Here is a 26,170-nt window from a genome sequence, read left to right on the forward strand (position 1 = left end):
AAATTGGGGGAGTATTAACTTCAGGAAGAAAGGAAAACCATTCCAGGAATGAGTTTTCATTTTGTCAACTGGTGGTAACTGGGTAAAATGGATTTTGATGGGGAGACCCTCAAAATCACACCCAGATCTCGGTAAAGAAAGAAGCCAAGGAGACAGACACTTGGATCACCATGCTGGAGAAATCGGGTTAAAGTTTACTAAAGAGAGCTGAATGAAACTCTGACACTGGCAGTGATGAACAAGAAATCATTAGGGCTGCCGAGAAAATTTGGGGGGCGGACTTCATGGAAATAAACAGTGACATCAAACAGGAGAACAGTGACAGCAACTCACCTGGGAGAGTAACCTGCTAGGTAAGGCTGTAGAAACAGTGGACGGGGAGGAGCAGATGCCAAGAGGGAAGGCATTCTTCAAGAAATGCGTCCCTAATTAATGCTGGGACATGGGTAGATCAGAACAAGAGGAGCCTGTTGCAAACCATGTGAAGGAGTAAGATATGAGGGAAAATGAGGGAAAGTATTTTTTTTTTACAGTTTTGAGTCATTAGATAAATAATTAACATGTTTAATTAAAGGCTGACATTGTACCACTTATAACTCAGTCCTTTCTAACCTCCTGCTATATCAAAAGTCAAAAGCTCTTGGCATAAGGAGCTTCCCCTTCCAAGCATAGGGCTGAAGATACTTGGGATTAGGCCTTCCTGCCAGTTTCTGTCTCTTCCACAGCTGGTTTCTGAAATAATTCTCCACGTGTGTGTGTGTGTGTTTTTTTTTTTTTTCCTTTCTTTTCAGTGTTTCTTTTCCTTGAAATGATATGGCTATTTCCAACCAGAGGGAACAATTTTCCCTCCAAAAGGTCAGGACTCCCTTGTGACCAAAGCACAATTCGAAGCAGCTTAGGAAAAGGTGAAGTGTGGTGGATATCATGATGTGCCACTAAGATCCTCCTTCATGAGTAAATAACTTACAACCCAAAAATGCTGGGCGTGCTGCTGGCCGAGGCCCTCAGCTGCCAGCCCCTTGAGGGGTTGCCTCAGCTGGAGGGAGCCCCCTGGGCCAAGGGCAGGCCCCTCTCCAGGTCCACAGCAATGACTGTTTGTGGGGACTACCCTGAAGAATGTTCTAGAGCTTCGGAGGCTGGCCCGCCTTGGCCTGTGTCTCCACCCGCTGCTGCTGCCTTCTGCTCCCGTCCATGGCGTCAAGCCCAAGCCACTCCCTAGCGGACGCCCTGTCTGCTGAGCTCCTTCTCCAACTCATCCTGTGGCAGGGAACTTACTGGTTCCTGAAACCAGACCTTGAGTGGAGCAGCAGCAGAGCCGGCCTCAGGAGCCCCGGACCAGGGATGGGACTGGAGACCCTCCCCGTGCTGCCTTCAGAGTAACCTGCGAGGAGGAGCTCCTCCCACATGTCACCACCATCAGAGAGAAAACAGACTTCATCCTGTCCCTCCATCCACCCACAAGTGCAGGATGCCTGGGAAAGGACTTTGGCCCAGGGGGGTCTGGCTGCCAGCTCCAGACCAATGGCTATGGCCAAGGAAACAGTATTTATGAAAGAGTGCCCCAAATAAATTCATTAACCTCGCCCCACGTGGGACATGACTCCAGGGGAATGAATCTCCCTGGCGATGTGGGACACGACTCCCAGGAATGAGCCTGGCCCTGGAAGTGAGAGATTGAAAATGCCTACTTGACCAAAAGGGAGAAAAGAAAGGTAACAAAATAAGGTCACAGTGGCTGGGAGATCCCAAATAGGGTCGAGAGGCAATCTTGGAGGTTTCTCTTATGCAAGCTCCAGGTAGACATCCCAAATGGCCACAGCATGCCATGCCCTTACCAACAGTAGTCCCTAAATACCTAGGTCCCTACCTGAGATTCTATAAAAGATTCACTCACTAAGTTTTATCTCTCAGAAACTTGAATTCACCAGAGTGTTCCTATGCCAGAGAAGTCCTAAAACCCAGAGGCCAGAGCCTCTTTAAGAACAACAATCAGATGCAGCCCCCTTCCCCATATTGTGAACACCCCCTTTTAATATGAACCAGTTAGGGTGCTCACTGCCTAGACAGCCCGAAGGTCGAGAAAGTGAGTAAATGAGAGGAAGGGATAGCAACAGACAAGATAGGATTTAACAAAGGATTACGAATACTGAAACTTTATGCTACAGTATTACAATAGCTAGGAGGAAATAACTGAAATGGTGGAATTGTAACCTATAACATTCTTTGAAATTAGCTCTATAGCTATTTGTTGAATTGTGCTGTATATATCCTATATTTCACAATACGGAAAGAACTGAAACTGTGGAACTGTAACCCATAACATTTTTTGATATTACCTATATAACTGCTTGTTGATTTGTACTTTGAAAGTTAATACCTTTCTGTATATCTGTTACATTTTACAATAAAGGACAATTATTATAAAATATACAACTGGAATTGTGGGGCTGTAACCCATAACATTCTTTGAAATTTGCTCTCTAATTGTTAAATCGTACCTTGAAAGTTATCACTGTTATGTACATATTTTAAAGTTCAAAATAAAAAAAAATGCATAAAAAAAAAGAGTGCCAATTCAAATGATTTGTTTAGAGTTGGGAAATATCATAGCCAAAGGAAAAAAAGGGTAGGATGGCGCTACTGAGCAGACAAACCAACGGTCCCTGGACACGGTTGGTTGTCCAACAGCAGCCATTTCCCTTTTCCCATCAGGGTTTCAATTTTTATTAAGGGAACCCCTCCCCCCTGCCCAGCTCATGCTTCTTGGGGTGAGCCTGATCAGTCTGATAGTAGCTGGGGTTACTTTAGTGATCCCAGTGAACTACCTTGTTGCACGGTCATGTTGACATTTGTTTTTCAAGTAGTTTAAAGCTCCTTGAAGTCAGCATCACGTTTCCTAAATTGTATTCATCCCTGGACCTAATTGGTTATATTAATGGGAAATGAATAAATATTTGTCAACAGACTGAGACTATTTCCTGGTTTAAAATAGAAAGGAATGACAGTGGCACTGCTCAGGAAAGGCTTTGCTAATCCCCCACTTCGATGTGTTTTTCAACCCACTCCAGCAGTTCGAAACAGGGCTAATCTAACATTAGCCATCAGTTTATACTGGCCTTGGGGTTAATAAGAAAAATGTAACATTAGAGGAATCAAAGAAAGTTAAACAAAAACCTGCAAACCTCACAAAATAGATAGCGATGCCCCTCTCTCTCATGTCACCAACAGCCCACAAATGTCAAGTCAGAAATTCACAAGCTCTGCTGATGGAGTAGATGCCTCTAGGACTCTCCTGGTTCACCGTCCTGTCTTGCTCATCTCCCCTCCCCACGCACACAAAACCCCCCACCCCCACCCCACCCCAACGTGCCTCTGTGGCCATGATTGCCCTGTGTAAGTCGGTCTGTAAGCCCGTCCTCCTGACCAGAACCTACTGGGCCAGGATGAGCCCCTGATCCAAGGTAGGAAGCCAGACTCTCCCTCTAGCAAATGTGAAATCACGACCCAAAGTACTTGTGGGACCACTGGGCGTTTGGCTGGGAAGTGATGTGAAGGCAGGTGTGCAGTGGCCGGGTTGACGCACGAATGTACAGAGGCAGGAGGAAGCCAAGGCTGCACAGGTGGGGGGAGAATCAGCAGAGATCCAGGACCCTGTGGCCTGAAGGGCTGGAGACAATACCTCCAGGCATGTGGAAACAGGGCAGATTTCCCTGGGTGCTTGGTTCCCATGTTTTCGTACTGATGACCTCAGATGAAAGGGCAAAGGGCTTCCCCCATCCTAACCCCTGGCAACCACTAACCTCGTCTCCATCTCTATCCTTCTTTGATTTTAGAAGGTAAATTGTATCAGCCTAAAGAGGGAAAACCCCCTCCTTGAGCATTTACATTTTGATAGAGATCAATGTATTAAATCAAAGAGATTAACTCTTAAGAATTTCAGGCAGCAGCACTTTCCAAGTGATCTAGAAGCTAGAAGTGACCTTCCCTATTCTAAGTGCAGCCCCCAGTGTAGACCAAAACAGTGTGAGAGAATAGGGGTTGTGTTATCTGCAAGTGGAAGGGCTGGAATCTGACCTCAAGGATCCTCTGTGAAAGTAGGGAACAACTTCTGGGGGTCACTGAGGGCAACCCCGGGTGATTCCCAGGAAATGGAAGACAAACTAGAAATTATGCAAACCTAATAGGTGAATGATCTCTCCCAACCCCCCCACCCCAGGAGGGATTTGAGAGAAACACATATATTCCAGGACAGGTAACTGATACGTTGTCATGGGACAGGATTAGGGGAAGAAACAGAGACCAACTGGATTTTAGATCCCCTGGAATTCTACCAGTTATTTAGCAGGATCCCCTATGGACAGCTGGGGATGCTGGGGAGTTTACTTCAGTATGGGTAAGCAATTGGCTAAAGTCATTCAGTCAATTAGCGGAAAAGTCAAACCTTGGGCAATTACTTATTGAATGACTACAATGTCCAGCCCCATGGTTAGAACTGAGGATAGAGTTCTGCCCTCCCGGAGTTTACCAGATGGCATGAAAGACAGACAGCAAACAAGCAATGGAAAACAGGGTACATGTTACAAAGAAGAAGAGCAGGGTATCATGGGAGCCAACAACAGGAGAAGTTAGCCTAATCTACACTAGCGGCTACCATATTGTTTCCACAGGGCAAACACTGAGTGGCTTCTCTATATGCCTTATGTACCCCCACAGCAATCTGAGAGGGAGGTTTTGTAATCATCCCCATTTTATAGATGAAGAAACTGAAGCTTGGCCCAAGGTCAACACTGCCAATGAATGGCAGAGCTGGGATTCAAACAAGGGTCTGAGCTCTTTGATGTTTTTGTTGCAGATTATAGAGCTCCAACTCAAGCCATCTTAAACAGGCAAATAATTTTCGGGGGCCTGGTAACTGAAAACTCTAAGTGTAGACTTGAAGCATGGCCGGACTGAAAGGCTAAACTCTGCCCTTCTCTTGCCCCAGCTGTTGGACAGGCTTTCTTGAGGGACAGACCTCCTGGCCTCCACAGTTCATCACCAACCTGGCACTTCCCGTAGAAAGAGCTGCTTCTATGGTAACGCTGGCAGGAAAGTCCTGGAGAGCACTTAGGACCGGCTTTGGCCCCATGTCCATCATTAAGCCAACCCTGGGGCTCAGGGGCTGAGGTCCTCTGATAGCCTGGCCCTGGCCTGGGACTACGCTTGGGTGGGCAGCAGTAACAGCCCCACCCCCACACCCCACCCGGATGCTGAGCAGCAAAACCACATGCTCGCTTTGGCTTTTAGCCTCTGCATTCTGGGTCTTGCTCCCTTCCACGGTTGATCTACTCCCTGTGCTACGCACTGCAGCCCAAAGGGCCCTGGCTTTTTGTGCACAGAAAACACAATACAGTGATGCTGGGGATGAATTGTGTTTCATGTCACAGGTTTGCCTAACCATTAGGATTAATTCATTCCACAAACTGTTTGGCACACTTTAAGTCAGCTAGTCTGGGCCAAGCACCACTCCAGGCCCTAGGACTGTAAGTTTATGGGTTTTTTTTAAGGCATAGCCCCTGCTCTTAAGGCGCTCTCCGTCTAATAAAGAAAGCAAACATATAAGAAATCTGCCTGTGATCAGAGCAACAACGAACGCACAGGAGGTCGTGCAAAATTGTAGGGAGCAGGAGAAAAGGCAGGCCAGAGGAGTCAGAGAGCCTTTCAGGGTAAATCAGTTTTCCTATGGTGGTGGGATTTTGTTTTTTTGTTTTGTTTTGTTTTGTCTGAGTGACAGGCAATTGCGGCTTTGGGCAGGGACCCAGAGTTCCTGTTCCCTTTTAACACACAGGCCACAAGGAGGTTCTTGCATCTCACTCATGGTTGGAGTGGATCTTCATTTCAGGGTCAGACCTCAAAGTATGGGCTGTGTGTGCTGGTGATTGTTTGTGTATTTGTTTCTTTGATTTAGACACCCAGATAAAGGGCTATTATCAAAGGACTGCATGTTCCCTGTCTGATCTCTGGGCCCTGCACAGCATCCCCGGAGGGGGCAACAGGGCCATGGGGCAGGAACAACGTTTCCATTGTTGGGAGGATAAAGCAGCAAGAAAGTAGATTTTTCTTTGGGGGTGAATTGCTGGCTCTGCAGGGCAGAGGGAAGGTTTAGTTTCATTTCCCAGAACATCCTCATTTTGTGTCTGAGGGGACTCAGGTCTGCTCCTACGTGCCTTGGCAAAGCTCTCTTGGAAATCGCCCGATGATGGAGAGAATCCAACAAAACCTACTAGAAGCTTCACGACATGCTCTCGTTGACCAGGGGACTCACCTCAAGTCTGCCCGTATTTGTCTTCAGTCCTCAAACCCTTCCCCACCACTTCATTTCTGTCATCTCTGTCCTCGTTGAAAGGCCCCCGGAACTCTGATGCCCTATCTGGACCTTTCTTTTAATAAACACCAGACAACTCTTAGCTTCTTTACTAATAAAAATTTCCCCTGCTTTGTGTTCCATTCCTTCGAGGTCCTCTGACACAAACTCAAACTACAGTTCTGAGGTTCTGTTTTTGGCCAGGCACTAGCTAGGTGTGTAGCATAGGTTGGTTCATTTAATCCTTGTAATCACCACATAAAGCAGGTATTATGTCCATTGTACAGGTGAGGAAACAGTCTCGGAGAGCATGGGATTTGGCCAAGGTTAGGGCTGGGATACGATTCAAACCTAAGAGTTGTTCTTCCGTTTTTAAACTCCAGGTTCCATGTTTAACAAACTAATCCCTACTAATAAAGCAGCTACTGGATCTATTATCCCTCCCAGATGATGTAATGCCTCAGCAGAGTGAAAATGAGATTTCTGTGGTAGCAATGGTGTGTATGTAGAGATAGGAGGGATTTGGATTTTTTTTAGGGGGGTGTGTGTCTTTCTGTCACTCCCAAATCACCAAATGTGACTGCCTAGTCAACATATAACGGAAGTTGCTATTTAAGAAATGGTTTAATTATACTATTTACCCTCTAGCTTGCTGCACAGATGACTCTCTCTGAGGGCTTTTCCTTCACCATCCCCTTGATTTGCACATTGGAGAACTGAAGCAAGAGAGAGCAAGGCTTACCTGAGGTCACAGAGCCAGCTGAAATGCTCAAGACTTCTGTGAAGCCCTCCCAGAGTTGTCCCATTCCTTACACGAGTTGCTCCTTCTTTTAGTGTTTATGGCCTCCATTAGACCATGAGATCCTTGAGCTCAGGGGCTGTATTTTAGTGATTGTCTTATCCTGTGCTCTTTTAGTGAGAAAGAAGGGGAGGAATGATGAAAGGGAGGGAAGGAAGAAGGGAGGAAAAATGAAGGAAGGAAGAGAGGGAGGGAGGGAGAAATAAAAGTTTCCAGAAGGCACTCTGTCCCTTTCCATACTCCCCTTTTATTCATATTAAATTTAATTACTTTCATTTTTTAGCAATCTTACGTATAAGTCTTAAAAAATGTCTTATAAGCATTGTAATAAATGCTAAAACAGTATTTAAAATCCATTGTTGGGCATTCTTGGGCTTTCTAAACATACAACCCATTTAATTTCTTAACGTAGAACACATTTTCTCACAAAAGAATGAAATACTTATTGCCTACAAGGGACTTCACACCCTGATTTTGTTCTCATGATAATCTGGGTCCCCGAGTCTTTTAACCAAAAGAGGAGAGTGATGTGTCTGCATCACTCACCACTTGATATATCTGGTGTAAGTGGTCAGGAGGTTCTGCAGGGACGAGAGTCCACTCCCGCCTGGTCCCAGAAGCACTGAGAGAACAGTGAGGTAATGTTACCATTTGGCCAGATGCTATCACAAATCAGTGCACCCCAAATCCAATTATCATCACAAATCAGTGCACCCCAAATCTAGCACTGCCTTTAACACCCCTTCTTATTCCCGTGGTGGTGTTTATTGAACCGTCTGGTTCACATCAGACCAAGGAGAGGGGAAAGGACTTCTGTACTCAAGAAAAGCATCTGTCAAAAATGAGATACTTTTTATTTCTTTAAGAAGATATCTAAAATTTGTACAAACAGTTAAATTTAACTTTACATTTCAAAGCAACTGGCAACTCTGAAAAATGAATTTTTTTCAGTTTTATATTTTGAAATAGTTTCAAACTTATAGGATGGTTGCAAAAATAATGTAAAACCCATAGAGAGAAATCCAATATACCCCCCCACTAGATATTCAGATTCACAAACTTTTAACATTTTGCCACATTTGCCATATAATTCTGTCTACTTATCTGTGCATCCATCATCTACCTGTCTATCTATCTATCTACCTATTTATCTATCTATCTGTCAGTCATCTATCTATCTGGCTATGTATGTATTTATCCAGCTTGCTTCATTTTTCACTATTATAGCTCATACATCTATCTTGACGTTTGCCTAAGATGTTCAAGATAGCACTCTTGCATCTAAATAAAAATAAAATAAAATAAAGCTAAACCTCAGTTTTAAACAATATTAGAATCTGAACACAAAAATAATCCCTTCACCTAAAGAAATGATGCATGAGCAGAGTAGTAACTGGTATCTCCTTTGTTTTTTTTGTTTTGTTTTGTTTTTTTTAATTAGAGAAGTTGTGGGTTTACAGAACAATCATACATAAAATACAGGATTCCCGTACACTGCCCCACCACCAACACCTTGCAATGGTGTGGACCTTTAGTTACAATTGATGATAGCACTTTTTAATCACTGTACTATTTTTTTTAACAGTAGATACCTTTGTTACAATTGATGAAAGAATATTAAAATAGTACTGTTAATGAAAAGTGGAATTTTGGTATGAGAGCTTTACTTGTGTGCTTTGTCATTCCCCCATAAAACTAGCAATGTTCATTTTCTAGGACCCAGCAGAACCTACCTTTAGTAGGAGGGATTCAATAAGAGGTTCTTGGCTGAATGAATGATTGGTGAAAATATGTGTGCAGCAAATGCTTAAAGGTAAAAATAAATCAATGGTTTTGGACTCATAATGTATAATATGTAATTTGTGACAATAGTTACATGAAGTTGGGGGGACAGAGGGATATAGAAATATAGTTTATATATGCTATCGAAGTTAAAGCAAAAGGAGATTGTTATAGATTTAGGATGCTGTGCTGGCTTGTATATATTATGTCCCCCAGAAAAAGCCATATTCTTTGATGCAGTCTTCTGGGGGCAGATGTATTAGTGCTGATTAGGTTGGAACCTATTGGTTCAGTGTTTCCATGGAGATGTGGCTCAACCAACTGTGGGCGAGACCTTTCATTGGATTATTTCCATGGAGGTGTTGCCCCACCCATCCAGGGTGGGTCTTCATTAGATCACAGGAGTACTTTAAAAAGAACTCATAGAGAGAGGGACCTCAGAGCAGCTGCAGCTGAGACAGAATTTTGAAATGGCTGTTGAAAGCTGATATTTTGGAGAAAGCCATTTTGAAACACAACCTGGGAGCAAGCAGATGCCAGCCACGTGCCTTCTGAGCTAACTGAGGTTTTCCAGACGCCAATGGCCATCCATCGGTGAAGGTACCTGATTGTCAATGTCTTACCTTGGACACTTTATGGCCTTAAGACTGTAACTGGGTAACCAAAATAAACCCCTTTTATAAAAGCCAATCCATTCCTGGTATTTTGCATAATGGCAGCATTAGCAAACTGGAACAGATTCTAAGTCCATGGTAACCACAAAGAAAATATCGGAGAATATGCAAACTCATAGAGACAGAAGGCAGAGTACAGGTTACCAAGGATGGGGCAGGGGCAGTGGGGAGTTAGTGCAAAATGAGTGTATGGTTTCTGTTTCAGGTGAAGGGAAAGTTCTGGTAATGAATGGGAACTGCAACATTATGAATGTGATTAATCCCACTGAATGGTATACTTGGGAGGGGTCAGGATGGGCAGATTTATGCTGTATATTATGTTTCCACAATTTAAAAAAGAAGAAAGAGAAAATTAAGGGACAATAAAGAGATAATGACAATTAAAATGCAATACACAGAGGGGACAGATCCAAGATGGCGGCATAGAGAGGAGTTGAAGCTAAGTAGTCCCCCTGGAACAACTGAAAAAAAAACCAGAAACAACTAGTAAATAATCCGGAATAACTGCAGGGGGACAAACATGACCGTCCACTCATCATACACTAACCTGAACTGGGAGGAATGCCCGAGATCACAGCATAAAATCTGTAAGTAAGAACTGTGGATCCAAATCGGGAGGCCCCTCCCCCACAGCCTGAGCTACAAAGCCTCGTGCTGCCAGAGAGAAGCTCTCTCCCAGCAAGTGAATATAGCTCAGCTGAGCTCCAACTGGGGTTTTAATTAGTGAGTGTGAACAGCTCACTACGAGGTACTAATCCCCAACAAGTAGACAGAGGCTTTGGGTGACAACTGACCTTGGAGAGCCGGAAGGTCGCCTCAGACTAGATCTGTTCCTTTTTCGACTCAGTGGAGAAAGCCTCAGTCATTTTCAGTTCCCAGTTCTGTGAGCCAGACAGGGGTGTGTGGCACTGGCAGAGAGAGACCATTGAAATGCTAATGACCCCCCCAAGTTGTCTATCTTTGACAGGAAAGGGGTGGGACCCAGCTGTACTACATGCCTTTCATTCAGAACTTACACCAGTCAAGAATTATAGACTAATCTTTGCATCAGGCAGAGAGCTCCCCTGCATGGCCCGGTGGTCCGGGGCTTCCCTTGAGGGACGACACGCACTAGTGACATAGTACAGCCTTCCCTCAGCAGAGGTCCTGGAAGATCACAGCTGAGAAGGGCGGCCTGCTTGGAAAACCCAGGGATGCTACATCAATGCCGGTGGTTTGTGGGTCAATGACAGAGAAAACCTGGGGCAGAACTGAAATGAAGGCTTAGACTCTTGCAACAGCCTTGAATCTCCAGGAACACCTGGGAGGTTTGAATATTAAAGCTGCCCTGCCTCCCTGACCACCCAGACACATGCGCCATGTTCAGGGTGGACAGAACCAACAACAAACCCAAACTGAGTTCACCAACTGAACCCCACAAAAATCATTTCCCCACACACCACAGAGACAGAGTTGGGGACAACTGACTTGAGGGGTATAGGTGACTCGCAGATGCCATCTGCTGATTAGTTGGAGAAAGTGTACGCCACCAACTTGTGTTTCTGAAAAATTAGATTAGTATTTTTTTTTTCTTTTACAACTTGAAAGAACCCTATCAAACAAAGCAAATGCCAAGAGGCCAAAAATAACAGAAAGTCTTAATGCATATGATAAAACCAGATGATGCGGAGAACCCGATCCCAAACACCCAAATCAAAATATCAGAAGAGACACAGTACTTGGCACAATTAATCAAACAATCACAATCAAGGAATGAAAACATGGCAAAGGATACAAAGGACATGAAGAAGACCATGGAACAGGATAAAAGGGATATAAAGAAGACCCTAGAAGAGCATAAAGAAGAAATTGCAAGAGTAAATAAAAAAATAGAAGATCTTATGGAAATAAACAAAATTGTTGGCCAAATTAAAAAGACTCTGGATACTCATAATACAAGATTAGAGGAAGCTGAACAATGACTCAGTGTCCTAGAGGTCCATAGAACAGAAAATGAAAGAACAAAAGAAAGAATGGAGAAAAAAATAGAAAAAATCTAAATGGATCTCAGGGATATGACAGATAAAATAAAACATCCAAATGTAAGACTCACTGGTGTCCCAGAATGGGAAGAGAAGGGTAAAGGTCTAGAAAGAGTATTCAAAGAAATTGTTGGGGAAAACTTCCCCAACCTTCTACACAATATAAATACACAAAGCATAAATGCCCAGTGAACTCCAAATAGGATAAATCCAAATAAACCCACTCTAAGTCATATTCTGATCAGACTCTCAAATACTGAAGAGAAGGAGCAAGTTCTGAAAGCAGTAAGAGAAAAGCAATTCACCACATACAAAGGAAACAACATAAGACTAAATAGTGACTCCTCAGCGGCCACCATGGAGGCGAGAAGGCAGTGGCATGACATATTTAAAATTCTGAGAGAGAAAAATTTCCAACCAAGAATACTTTATCCAGCAAAACTCTCCTTCAAATTTGAGGGAGAGCTTAAATTTTTCACAGACAAACAAATGCTGAGAGAGTTTGCCAATAAAGACCTGCCCTACTTCAGATACTAAAGAGAGCCCTACCAACAGAGAAACAAAGAAAGGAGAAAGAGATATAGAGAATTTTAACAGATTTGTATAGAATCTTACATCCCAAATCACCAGGACACTCATTTTTCTCTAGTGATCACAGATCTTTCTCCAGAATGGACCATATGCTGGGACATAAAACAAGCCTCAATAAATTGTTGAACAATATTCAACATATTCAAAGCACAATCTCTGACCACAATGGAATACAAATAAAAGTTAACAATTTTTGAATTGTAACTCCACTATTTACTTCCTCCATGATATAAAATGCACAAACTCTAATGACAAATCAGTGGTTTTGAACTCAATGTAAAATATGTAATTTTTGACAAGAACTATACAAAGGTGGGGGAATGGAGGAGTATAGGTACATAGTTTATGTGTCCTATTGAAATTAAGTTAGTATCAAAGAAAAACAAGATTGTTATGGATTTGAGTTTAATTTTAAGCCCCACAGTAAACACAAAGAAATTATCAGAGAATGTGACCATAGAGATGAAAAGTAGAGTTTGGGTTAAGAGAAATGGGGGAAGGGGCAATGGGGAGTTAAGAAATGAGTGTAGGGTTGCTGTTTGAGGTGAAGGGAAATTTCTAATAATGGATGGTGGGAAGGTGATAGCATTACAACATTCTAAATGTGATTAATCCCACTAAGGGAATGCTAGGGAGGGGGTGGAATGGGAAGATTTAGGGTGTATATATGTTTCCATAACTGAGGAAAAAAAAACAAAAGACAGTCTAAATAGATGACAATTGAATGCCAAGGATGACCCTGGATGGGATCTGAGGATGGAGGACAGGAGGCTCAAAGGGACACAGTTGAGACATAAGGAAAAGGAAATATAGAATGTAAGCTTTGTATCATTGTTGAATCTCTTGTACTTCTTAGCTGCACTTAATGGGATTGCACTTAATGGGATTGCATAAAGGAATGTTCTTGTTCATGGCAACTGTATATGTGAATTACAGTGTTTGTTCAAGGATGTGTGCAGCTAGCTCTCATATGTTCAGAAGACAGAGCAATAGATGATGGATGATAGGGAGAGAGGGAGGGAGGGATGGAGGGAGGGAAAGAAATAATGTTTTGACAACATATTAAAGTTAGTGGATCGGGGTATCGGGGGGGGGGTCAGGGAATGCTGGAGTTCTGTGTATGGGGTTTGTATTGTTTTTGCAACTGTTCCAAAACTTTGAATTTATTTCAAAATAACATGTAAAAAAAATGCAATACACAATACTAGATGAAATCTAAGAATGGAGGAGAAAAGATCTTTTTGGGACATATGAAAAAGACATTATTGGGACATACGAAAAAAATTGGATTATAGACTGAAAGCTTTGTATCAATGTTAAATTTCTTGAACTTGATAACTACACTGAAGGTGATTAAATAAGTGAATAGCCCTTGTCACAAGAAATGTATGTAGAATTATTATGTGCTCAAGGAGTACAATGTGTGCGACCTGCTTTCAAATGTTCATAAAATTAGATTGATAGATCAATAGATTGATAGAATGATAAACGGCAAAAATGGCAAAATGTTAAAATCAGTGGATCTGGGTATCTGGAGGGACAGTGGGGGTAAGTTGGAGTTCTCTGTATGGGGCTTATATTCTTTTAGCAATTGTCCTGTAAGATTGAAATTTTTTTTAAGTTAAAAAAAGTATGCAAATTAACAAGGACATGAAGAAAACATGAGAAACTGAGAACAGTGTATATGTGTAATGAGAGTATGATTGAACTGAATCCTTTATAATGGCCTTTTGGCTATTTTATTATATTATTATTATTATATTATAGCATTATAATGTTGTTAAAAAATTTGGGGGTTAAAAAAATCACCTGTAACTTTATCCACTCAGTGGGTAGCAGTTAAAAAGAAGAATGTATATGTATATGTACCAGCATGGAAAGATGTCCAAAATATAGTTATAAGAAAAAAGAAAGTACATTCCCAAAATAAAGTATTAAAGTACAATTGTACTTTTTGTAGTACCTTGCGTATGTTTAAACCAAGTTCTGTGAAGCCTTATATCAAGCCATTAACTTTGGTTGTTTCTGGGAGGAAGCTTTATAGGAAACTTTCACTTTCTGTGTTTAGATTTCTATATCACTTGAATTATTTACTTGTATATATTTCTACTGTAATAAACATTTAAAACTCTGTATTGATTTTTTTCCTTTAGGCTTTTCTTCTTTTTTATATTTTCCTGTACTTGACTATGTATTAATTTTGTGGTAGGACTAAAAAAATTGTAAATCATTCATTTGAGCTACACCATTTTTTTTTGTAATTTTATGAAAGACTCTAATTCTTGAACTTGTTTTAAAGTCGAGGCTTACGCAGACCAAATTTCAAGCTAGAACTGTATTCAGCTTTTAAAAAAGTTACCCAGCTCTCATGAGAGAAATAGCAGCTGTTCTAACAAAATAGCTTTTCCTTCCTCCCTGAAAAGTGAAAATGTGAATTCTCTGCAGCTGACTATTTTCGTCTGCATAAGAAATAATAATTTCCTTCCATTGACCTGCCTTCTCTCTCTCTCTCCCCATTCATTTCTGTTTATTTATTACAGGGGAAAAAACTTTAAATATTGTCTGTCTCTCAGAGAAGACAGGATGGGGGAATTAATCTCAGTTGCTAGTCTTTGTTAAGGGCTAGCGAGAGAAAAGCTCTTAGGTCTTAAAAAAACAAAACACAACAAAACAGAATAGTTAAATGTGAGGCATCGATTGTTCTATGAATCCCTCAGTTTTGAGGTCTGAGAATTGGACTCTGTGGCTTTTGATGTGCTTCTCTCACCTTGTATGTAGCTCATCCCAAATGAGGCCATTTACTTGTCACTTCAGAGAAAAAGCAAACATGATGTGATTATGAGGTGTTTTTTGTTGTTGTTGTTGGAACAGCCTTACAAATATTTGCTCTGAATGCATACTCTAAATCATAAACCTCATCTTATCTTATTTTTGTCCAAGGTGCTCTTTGAGCTTTATTACAGAACTAGGTACCTCATTTAAAACATAGCCTTGAAAATATTTACTTATCAGAAGAACAAGCTGTATTGTAGAGATTGTGATTTGCCCTGTGGAAATATCTAGAATAGAGAAAGCTATTATGTTACTTGCTGAAAATAACTTTTTTAAAGAAGAATAGTTGGTTCAAGATGTTTGTGGGTTAATGTTTTGAAGGACATCTGTGAAAGCCTGCAAAATTATTTGCTTATGAAGTATCCCACCTCATCTTTGGGTTAAGAAAAAGTGGGAAATTATTTTTTGTTCATCCCTAAGATCCAACAGAAATCTTTGTTAAGGCCACTGTCTCCCTTTTGAACACTGGCAGATGGGAAAGGCCAGCAAAAAAACAAACAAAACAAGCAAACAAACAAACAAACAAACAAACAAACAAAAAACAACTGGCCAAAGCTGTGGCAATCAGTCACAAAGCTGGGGAAGTCTGATAAATTAATGTTCAAATCAGTTGCTTCTCTCTCCCTGACCCCACTCTTCCTCATCACTTGGAAAAATACAGTAGAGATAAATTAACACAAGCAACACGTATGCTGTCCACAGTAGATTTACAATTACATGATCTCAGGGTCTGCTATTGGGTCATTCGTTGGCAGTTCAGAATGTAGTAAGTTGTTTTAACATAGAAAAATGAAACTAGGTTGAAAAACAGAAACAAAGTAGGAGGAAAATGTGGTCAAAGCTGTTTAATTTTCTGTTGTCATTAGCAACCCACTTTCTGTACAGATTGACATCTGGACAGTTAAGTATCTTGTTATTATTACAGGGGGTGACATCAATGCTGGAAAAAATGAGTAAGACCTGTGGAGGGGAATATCCAGCTCCACCAAGAAATCAAGCATGATGTTGAACCCGATGAAAAAAGGCCAGTGAATTTCTTGGGTTTTCTTTCAGTGGATTATATGCATGCAACTGGAATGGGAAACTGAAATATCAGTCAAGGTGTAATTCTCACTGATATTTAAAGAGAGAGAAAGAAAATTCCCCAACTTTGAAAGAAGTAGCAAATACAGCCTTATCTCTACATATGGAAATGTCCGGGTAACCTGTGGATGTTTTAGGGAAAGTTACACTTTGCTTACTAAGAGGGCAGGGATCCAGCTGTATTTTGAGAGGCTTAGCTATATTATCTTGGTCGAGTTATTGAACTTTGCTGATTCTTGGATTGGATTGGGTAGCTCTTTAGGTTTAAAATCTAAGATTAAAAAAAAATTCTCGTTTTTTTCCACATTCTTGCCAAAACTTGTTATTGGAGTGTTTAATCCATTTATATTTAATGTAATTACTGATAAAATAATTACTGCTCGGTGGGGAGCTGTCCAGGAGATCCACAAATGAGGAACACTTGCATCAGACTTTCCATGAATGAGAAGCATAGACCTTTATTCTGTTAGGCACCTAAGAATTTTGAAGTTGATAATTTCAGCAGCTATTGAGATAGATGCTGAGCTACAAATGCAGTTCATTTTTCTGTCTTCAGCTAATATATTAAGTTTGTTTTTGCCGTTTAAAAGAGAGGCAAATAAGAGCCTCCTCCCGAATGCCTCTTTGTTGCTCAGATGTGGCCATCTTTCTCTAGCTAAGCCAACTTGAAAGGTGAAATCACTGCCCTCCCCGCTACGTGGGATCTGACACCAAGGGCAGTGAATCTCCCTGGCAACGTGGAATATGACTCCCAGGGAGGAATCTAGACCTGGCATCGTGGGATGCAGAACATCTTCTTGACCAAAAGAGGGATGTGAAAGGAATTGAAATAAGCTTCAGTGGCTAAGAGATTCCAAAAGGAGCCAAGAGGTCACTCTGGTGGGCACTCTTATGCACAATATAGACAACCCTTTTTAGGTTCTAATGAATTGGAATAGCTAGCAGTAAATACCTGACACGATCAAACTACAACCCAGAACCCATGAATCTTGAAGAGGATTATTTAAAAATGTAGATTATGAGTGGTGACAGTGTGATTGGGAAAGCCATATGGATCACACTCCCATTTGTCCAGTGTATGGATGGATGAGTGGAAAAATGGGGGCAAAAAAAAAAAAGGTACCCAGTGTTCTTTTTTACTTTAGTTGTTCTTTTTCACCTTAATTTTTATTCTTATTATTTGTGTGTATGGTAATGAAAATGTTCAAAAATTAATTTTGCTGATGAACGCACAACTATATAATGGGACTGTGAACAACTGAATGTATACTTTTTTTTTATTAAATTCAGTTTTATTGAAATACATTCGCACACCATACAATCATCCATGGTATACAATCCACTGTCCACAGTATGATAACATAGTCATGCGTTCATCACCACAATCTATCTCTGAACATTTTCCTTACATCAGAAAGAAACAGAACAAGAATAAAAAATAAAAGTGAAAAAAGAACACCCAAATCATCCCCCCATCCCACCCCATTTGTCCTTTAGTTTTTATCCCCATTTTTCTACTCATCCATACACTAGATAAAGGGGGTGTGATCCACAAGGTCTTCACAATCACACTGTCACCCCTTGTAATCTACATTATTATATATGAATGTATACTTGTATGACTGCATGGTATGTGAATATATCTCAAAAAATGATTTTTTTTTTTTAAAGAGAGGTGAATTAGTTAGGGTTCTCTAGGGAAACAGAATCAATGAGAGGTGTCTCTGATTATCAAATTGTAAAAGTGACTCATGCAACTGTTGGTATGCATGAGTCCAAATTCTGTAGAGCCGTCAACAAACCATCAACTCCAAGGAAGATGTCCGATGAACTCCTCAGGAAACGAACCGGCAACTTTGATGAACTCCTCAGGAAATGTACTGGGATCTTCAACGAACGTGTTCGATGAACTCCTCAGGAAACGAACCAGCAACTTCGACAAACTCCTCAGGAAATGCTTCACTGGGCAGCTGAAGAAGAAGTGAAGGTCCTCTATCTGTCTTGCTTATAAGTCTTCAACTGATTAATTGGATTAAATCCAGCCAATTGCATTCTCTCATTGTGGAAGGCATGCCCTTTGGTGAGTCATCAGTCACAGCTGCAGTCAATTGACTGATGATCCAATAAACCAGCCTGTTGGTTTATCAACCAGCCTCAAACGTCCTCACAGCAATTGTTAGGCCAGTGTTTGCTTGACCAGACAGCTGGGTACTATCACCTGGCCAAGTTGACACATGAACCTAACCATCACAAGAGGCAAAATTGCTAAGTGAATTGGCACCTCATTTTAGGGTTGCCATATTTAGAAACTAAAAATACAGGATGCTCATTTAAATTTGCATTTCTGAGAAACAACATATATATGTGTGTGTATATATATGTATATATGTTAGCACAAGTACGTACCATATATACTTGGGACATACTTATATTAACAATTATTTGCTGTTTCTAGGAAATTAAAATGTAACTGATGTCTTAGTTTCCTGGCTGCTAAAACAAATAAATGATGGGTTGGTTTAAACTATGGGAATGTCCTGGCTTGCGTTTTCAAGGCTAGGAGAAGCCCAAAATCAAGGCATTATCAAAGCAATGCTTTCTCCCCGAAGAATGTGACATTCTGGGGCTGGCTGCCGGTGATGCTTAGTCCTTGGCTTTTCCATCACATGGCAATGCACGTGGTGGTATCTTCTTTCTCCTCTGGGTTCCGTTGACTTCTGGCTTCTTCCTGTGGCCTTCTTTCTCTATGGCAGAATTCATTCTTTTTATAAGAGACTCTAGTGACCCGAATTAAGGCCCAACCTGATTCAGTTGGGCCACACCTTAACCAAAGTAACATCTTCAAAAGACCTATTATGATGGGTCCATCCCAGCCAGAGACGAAGACCAAGAACACGTTCAAACGGGTACGCAATTCAATCTACCACAACTAGGCATCCTTATCTTAGCAGGCAACCATACCTCATACCATATCCTTGTTAACGCTACTTAGGAAGCTTTTTAACACCATCTCCAAAAATCACAATTCTTCAAGGTCCAGCCTAAATGCTGCTTCTTCCTTAAATCTTTCTCCTTTAGTACTTCCTGGGTGGCTTTCACAGTCCGATCACACTGTGCTCTACCATCGTATAACAGACCTTGCTCTTCTTTTAGATTTTAGATCTTTGAGGATAGAGACAGATTCTTTGTCCACTGCTTCTCTCCTATACCATTTACATATTCAACTAATATTTACAGAGGGCCAACTCTATGCCAAGGGCAAAATGGATACAAACCCTGCTCTTGCAGATTTTACGATTTTGTAAGAAAAATGGACAATATTCAAACAATCACATGAACAATTATAGTGAGTGCCCTGAAGGCATATCGGAGTGCTATGAGTATTTTTCAGGAAGGAACTGCTTTTAGACTGGGAGGTCGGGGGAGGCAGTGATAGTGAGGCTGGGACCAGAATATGAATAGGAATAAACCACACGTGACAAGAATTTCCAGGAAGACCCTGAGGTGGAAGAAAATTAGGACTGTTTGATGAACAGAAGGATGGTCTGTAACATGGTAGTGTGATCTAGAGTAAAAGAGGCAGACACTATGGGTGGCAGAGGGCAAGGCAGGCATGGCTGGGCCAGGCAGAGATCCTAGGCGGTCGTCAGAAGATTGGATTTTACCCCAAGTGAAGGATTATGAGCAAGGAAGGGACGTGAGCTAATCTGTTATAAGCCTTTTCAGGCTGCTCTATGCCAATTACCTGAAGGAAGTACAAAAGTGGAAGCAAGCAAGACCAGTGATGGGGTCATTACAGAAATACAGACTAAAGAAATGCTGCACCTTCTATTTTCCAAAAACGGTCCCACATTATTTCTGGTCCCACGTGCTGTTGCAGAACCTTGCCACTCCCCAACAAGAGGTGGAGTCCACCTCCCCTCCCCTTCAACCTGGGTGAAATTTAATGACTATTTGGACAAATAGACTGTGGAGAAGTGATGTTGCATGACTTTCAAAGCCAGGTAATGAAGGACACTGTAGCTTCCCCCTGGCTGGTTCTCTCTCACTCTCTCTCTCTCTCTGCTCACCCATGGAACCCAGCCTCTGTGCTGTGCAGAACTCATGCCAGCTCACAAATATACAAAGAGACCTCAGGGAGAAGCCCATGGGAGGAGGAACTGAGGCTGACTGCCAGGATCATTGTCAGACATGCATGAACAGGCCTTCAAATGATTGCATCCTTTGACTCATCCAGCTGAGACCCCATTCACTGTGAAGCAGAGACAAGCCACCCCCACTGTGCCCTGTCTGAATTCTTGGCCCCTAGAATCCAGGAGCATGATAAATGGTTGTTTCACACTAATGCAACTAGGGGTAATTTGTTAAGTAGCCATAGTAACTGCAACAAGAGGATGGGGCTGGAACTTGGGTGGTGGGTGTACATGGAGAAAAGTGGATCTATCCAAGATGCTGAGTGGAAGCACAACTAACAAGACATAGTCATGAAAGCCACAGAAAACATCTCAATTATGAAGATGCAAGGGAAGGCCCAAATGGAATGAACATTTAAAAATAATTTTTTCACATTTTTAATGATGCATACATTTCATCTTGAGAGATTCATTTTTTTTTTTTTTAATAATTTGATCCCTGTTAAAATGCAGATAACCAAGGGATTGGCAAAATTTGAAGTTTTTATTGTTTGCTGGCATTTTGGCATGGGTAAAGATTAAGATCAAGTTTTATTTTTTTTTTCTTCTTTTATAAAGATAATGGAGGCACCTGGGGGATAAAGAGGGAGAGGAGAAAATGAAAACTAGAGACACTAAATATAAAATGTGCATCTGTAGCTATTTACTTAAGTGTTATCCTTTCCTCTTGCTCTAGGATTGATGACTTCCATTCATCTTTGAAAACTTACCCCATTAAATCAAAGAGACTCAACCAGGTTATTGTTACAGATGATATCAATGGCTAACAGTTAATGGGTGCTTACTATGTGCTGGACGTTACGTGCATTAATTCACTTAATCCTTACAATAATCATGGGAAGGAAGTGCCATTGTTATCCCTATTTTACAAGGAAACCGAGATGTAAGGAGTTTAAGTAACTTGCCCAAGGTTCACAGCTAGAAAGCACTAGCAAGGAGATTCAAACTCGGCTGGACATGGTGACAGAGCCCGTTTCTCATCCCCTAATACTGTCATCACAGATTGTCTCCAATGTTCCTTACAACTTTAAAAGTCTACAAATAAGAGGACTGGATTGCTCCTGACCCTTCAGGACCTTACAATTAAAGGCTAAGGAGTCTGTGTGTGTGGGGTGGAGGGGGTGTTGAGGGGGACACACCATCATACAAAAATAATCCTAAATCAAGTCAACTCTGAAAAGGGCATGTGGTGAGATCCTAAGTGTCCCCCAATTTCGATTCACATCTCGCGACCCCGTGACTAAGGCGTGGCCAATGGGATGTGAACGGAAGGGATACAGGCGCCTTGTTGAAGAGGAGGGGCCTGGCCTCTTGGCTCCTTTGATCCTTTCCCCTTCCTGAAGCAGCGAGGAATCTTGGACCATCCACAAGAAGCAGAGCAGGACGAGCGCAGAGCAACAACTAGCAGGAGGAGCCTGGAGCGCGGGCCGGGTGGATCTGCTGAACTAGCCCTGGGCTGGTTATGCACAGACTCCTACGCAGCGACACAAAAGCTTGTGCTTACGCCGCTGTTACCGTGGGTCTTTACTATAGGAGCAGAATTTCTAACCTAAGTAACGTGGGTCACAAAGGACATATGAAACAAGTGCTATGGAAGCTCTGAGAAGGAACATTTATGAGTGAAGATATTTGTATTGATCCTTTCCCTGTGAGTGTGTTTTTATGTGTGTATGTAAATGTTGGGGGAGTTGGAGGTTTTGAGAAAATACGGTATCCGCACAAACGGTGCTGATGTCTTGTTTTCTCTTTGCTCTGGGTGTGTATGTTTGCCTCTACCTGCGGACCTCTCTTATTGAGTGATTTCTGTTTCAGTCTAATGTTAAACTGTAAATCAGTGTTAGCTAAGCCTGCATCAGCTGGAAGAGATGGAAGACCCAGAGGTATGTACCGGAAGGGTAGGATAATCCACAAGTTGGACTGTGTTCTTAGATCTTTTATGTTCATTTTGTTCTTACTCGATTGTGGATTTTTCTGCAAAACTGGGAAAAATAAAGATCATGCTTACTGTAGGCACAGATAAAACTCTGAGAGATGGTGTAAAGCTACCACATGCTATAATCAAGATGAGAATACCCTATCATATGTGAGTAATCTGTGCCTTCTTACCTCAAGCATTTTAATTAGCCTCTGGATATGTCTGTATCAATTATAAAGAGGTGTGTGTGTGTGTGTGTGCACGTGTGCACATGTGCATGTGTGTTTAAAAAGGAGTAGATTATTTTTGCTAAGCTGTAGTCTGTTCTATTCTCTTTTTTTCACTTATAAATGTATACCAAAAATTTTACTGTCATTTGAAATTATGTGTAGAGCGAATTAAACCAGTATAAATTATGAATCGGCAAGACAAACAAAGCAATGGTCAAAAGATAATGCAAGGGATTGATTTCATTAATGGTCCTATCACTGGCCGTTTGGTATCCAAGCCTTTCGGTAGTGCCCTCTCACTCTGACCCTGGCCTGGCCAATGGGACAACAGTAACTACACAAGCTGAGCAGTAACTTGAAAAAGCACTTGAGTCGTTCCTCTCTTTTGGATCCCTGCTACCAACATGAAAATAAGCCTGACTAACCTGATGGAGGAAGAGACCCTATGGAGCAGAGCCAGTTTGTCCCATCCAAGGCCATCCTATACCACCAGCTCTAGCCAACCCAAGAGCCAACTGCAAATGCAGGAGGGAGCCCAGCTGAGATCAGCTAAGTTCAGCCCAGATCAGCAAAACTACCTGGATGACCTGAAGACTTGTGAGAGAAAAATAAATGGTTGTTGTTTCAATAAAGCCACTGAATTTTGGGGTGGTTTGTTACTTAGTAGTAGCTAACCAGACATAAAAATAGGAAAAATAAAGATAAGTGGCCAGTTAACAAATTTAAAGAACTTCAATTTGTATTTGATTCATAATCAATGAAATGCAACATTAAAATAATGAGATATTTTATCAGGTTACTAGAAATTATAACCATGATGATACCCAGCTTTGGTGACTGGGATGGGGGGAAGCAAGCACTTTCACAAATGGTAGATTTTGGAAGGAATTTTGGCAATATTGAGTGTGAAGGGTGTGTGTGGCCCTCAAGATCCATTCCACATATCCGATAGGGGTTTAATATCTATAATATATAAAGAAATACTTCAATTCAACCACAAAAAAAGACAAACAACCCAATTTTTTAAATGGGCAAAAGACTTGAATAGACATTTCTCCAAAGAAGATATACAAATGGCCAAAAAGAACTTGAAAAGATGCTCAACATCATTAGCCATTAGGGAAATGCAAATCTAAACTACAATAAGATCCCATTTCCACACCCATTAGAATGGCTACTATTTAAAAATAAAAACAGAAAATTATAAGTGTTGGAGAGGATGTAGAGAAACAGGAACACTAATTCATTTCTGGTGGAAATGTAAAATGTTGCAGCTGCTGTGGAAGACAGTTTGGCAGTCCCTCAGAAAGTGAAGTATAGAAGTACCATATGACCTGATGATTCCCCCTCTAGATATATATTCACAAGAATTGAGAAGTAGGGACCTGAACAGATATTTGCACACCGATGTTCACAGCAGCATTATTCACAATTGCCAAAAGATGCAAGCAACCCAAAGTGGCCATCAACCGATGAATGGATAAACAAAATGTGGCATATACACACAGTGGAATATTATTCAGCCATAAAAATGAATGAAGTTCTGATACATGCAACAACATGGATGAACCCTGAAGTTATTCTGTTGCATGAAATAAGCCAGACACAAATCAGCAAATATTGTATGATCTCACTGATATGAAATAATTAGAATAAGCAAACTCACATAGCCAGAATCTAGAATTTGGGTTACCAGGGGAGGGGCTGTGGATAGGGAATAGGGAGTTAAAGTTTAAAATGTACAGAGTTCTTATTTGGGATGATGGAAAAGTTGTTTTTGTTTGTTTGTTTTTAGCTTTTTTTTAATTTTGAAATAAATTCAAAGTTATATAAACAGTTGCAAAAACAATACTAGCCCCATACACAGAATTCCCTCATACCCTGACCCCCCTCCCCTGATAGCTCAATCCACTAACTTTAACATGCTGTCACATTCCTATTTCTTTCCCTCCCTCCCTATCTATCATCCATCATCTATTGCTCTGTCTTCTGAACATGAGAATTAGCTGCACACATCCTTGAGCATACACCATAATTCACATATACACTTCCCATGAACAAGAAAATTCTTTTATGCAATTCCATTAAGCGCAGCTAAGAAGTACAAGAGATTCAACAATGATACAAAGCTTACATTCTATATTTCCTTTTCCTTATGTCCAACTATGTTTCTTTGAGCCACTTGTCCTCTATCCTCCAATCTCATCCAAGTTCATCCTTAGCATTCAATTGTCATCTAGTTAGACTGTCTTTTTTTTTTTTTGTCAGTTGTGGAAACATATATACAGCCTAAATCTTCCCATTCCACCCCCTCCCTAGCATTCCCTTAGTGGGATTAATCACATTTAGAATGTTGTAATGCTCTTTCCCACCATCCATTACTAGAAATTTCCCTTCACCTCAAACAGCAACCCTACACTCATTTCTTAACTCTCCATTGCCCCTTCCCCCATTTCTCTTAACCCAAACTCTACTTTTCATCTCTATGGTCATATTCTCTGATAATTTCTTTGTGTTTACTGTGGAGCTTAAAATTAACCTCTTAAATCCATATCAATCTTGTTTTTCTTTGATACCACCTTCACTTCAATAGGACACATAAACTATGTTCCTATACTCCTTCATTCCCCCACCTTTATATAGTTGTCTAAAATTACATATTTTACATTGAGTTCAAAACCACTGATTTGTCCTTAGAGTCTGTGTATTTTATATCCTGTAGGAAATAAATAGTGGAGTTACAGTTCAAAAATTATTGACTTCTATTTGTACTCCATTGTGGTTGGAGAATGTGCTTTGAGTACAATCAATTTTTTGTTTTTTTAAATTTGAGGCTTGTTTTATGTCCCAGCTTACAGTCCCTTCTGGAGAAAGATCTGTGATCACTAGAGAAAAATGAGTGTCCTGGCGATTTGGGATGTAAGGTACTATATATGTCTGTTAAAATTCTCTATATCTCTTTCTCCTTTCTTTGTTTCTCTGTTGGTAGGGCTCCCTTTAGAATCTGAAGTAGGGCAGGTCTTTTACTGGCAAAGTCTCTCAGCATTTGTTTGTCTGTGAAAAATTTAAGCTCTCCCTCAAATTTGAAGGAGAGTTTTGCTGGATAAAGTATTCTTGGTTGGAAATTTTTCTCTCTCAGAATGTTAAATATGTCATGCCACTGTCTTCTCACCTCCATGGTGGCCGCTGAGTAGTCATTATTTAGTCTTATGTTGTTTCCTTTGTATGTGGTGAATTGCTTTTCTCTTGCTGCTTTCAGAACTTGCTCCTTCTCTTCAGTATTTGACAGTCTGATAAGAATATGTCTTGGAGTGGGTTTATTTGGATTTATTCTATTTGGAGTTCGCTGGGCATTTATGCTTTTTGCATTTATATTGTGTAGAAGGTTGGGGAAGTTTTCCCCAACAATTTCTTTGAATACTCTTTCTAGACCTTTACCCTTCTCTTCCCTTTCTGGGACACCAATGAGTCTTAAGTTTGGACGTTTTATTTTATTGTATCCCTGAGATCCATTTCGATTTTTTCGATTTTTTTCTCCCTTCTTTCCTTTGTTCTTTCATTTTCTGTTCTGTGGACTTCTAGGACACTGAGATGTTGTTCAGCTTCCTCTAGTCTTGTATTGTGAATATCCAGAGTCTTTTTAATTTGGCCAACAGTTTCTTTTATTTCCATAAGATCTTCTATTTTTTTATTTACTCTTGCAATGT

The 26,170-nt window shown here is 40.9% G+C and overlaps 1 protein-coding gene and 1 pseudogene across 1 annotated transcript in view; one reads left to right on the top strand and one right to left on the bottom strand.

The window, feature by feature from the left end:
• The window catches only part of ANKRD16 (ankyrin repeat domain 16), a 66,440-nt gene that overhangs the window by 12,305 nt on the left and 27,965 nt on the right, over positions 1 to 26,170 (bottom strand). The window lies entirely within an intron of this gene.
• The window catches only part of LOC119542943, a 36,963-nt pseudogene continuing 11,984 nt past the window's right edge, over positions 1,192 to 26,170 (top strand).

Source organism: Choloepus didactylus, chromosome 8 (assembly GCF_015220235.1).
Source record: "Choloepus didactylus isolate mChoDid1 chromosome 8, mChoDid1.pri, whole genome shotgun sequence".
NCBI classification, from domain to species: domain Eukaryota; kingdom Metazoa; phylum Chordata; class Mammalia; order Pilosa; family Megalonychidae; genus Choloepus; species Choloepus didactylus.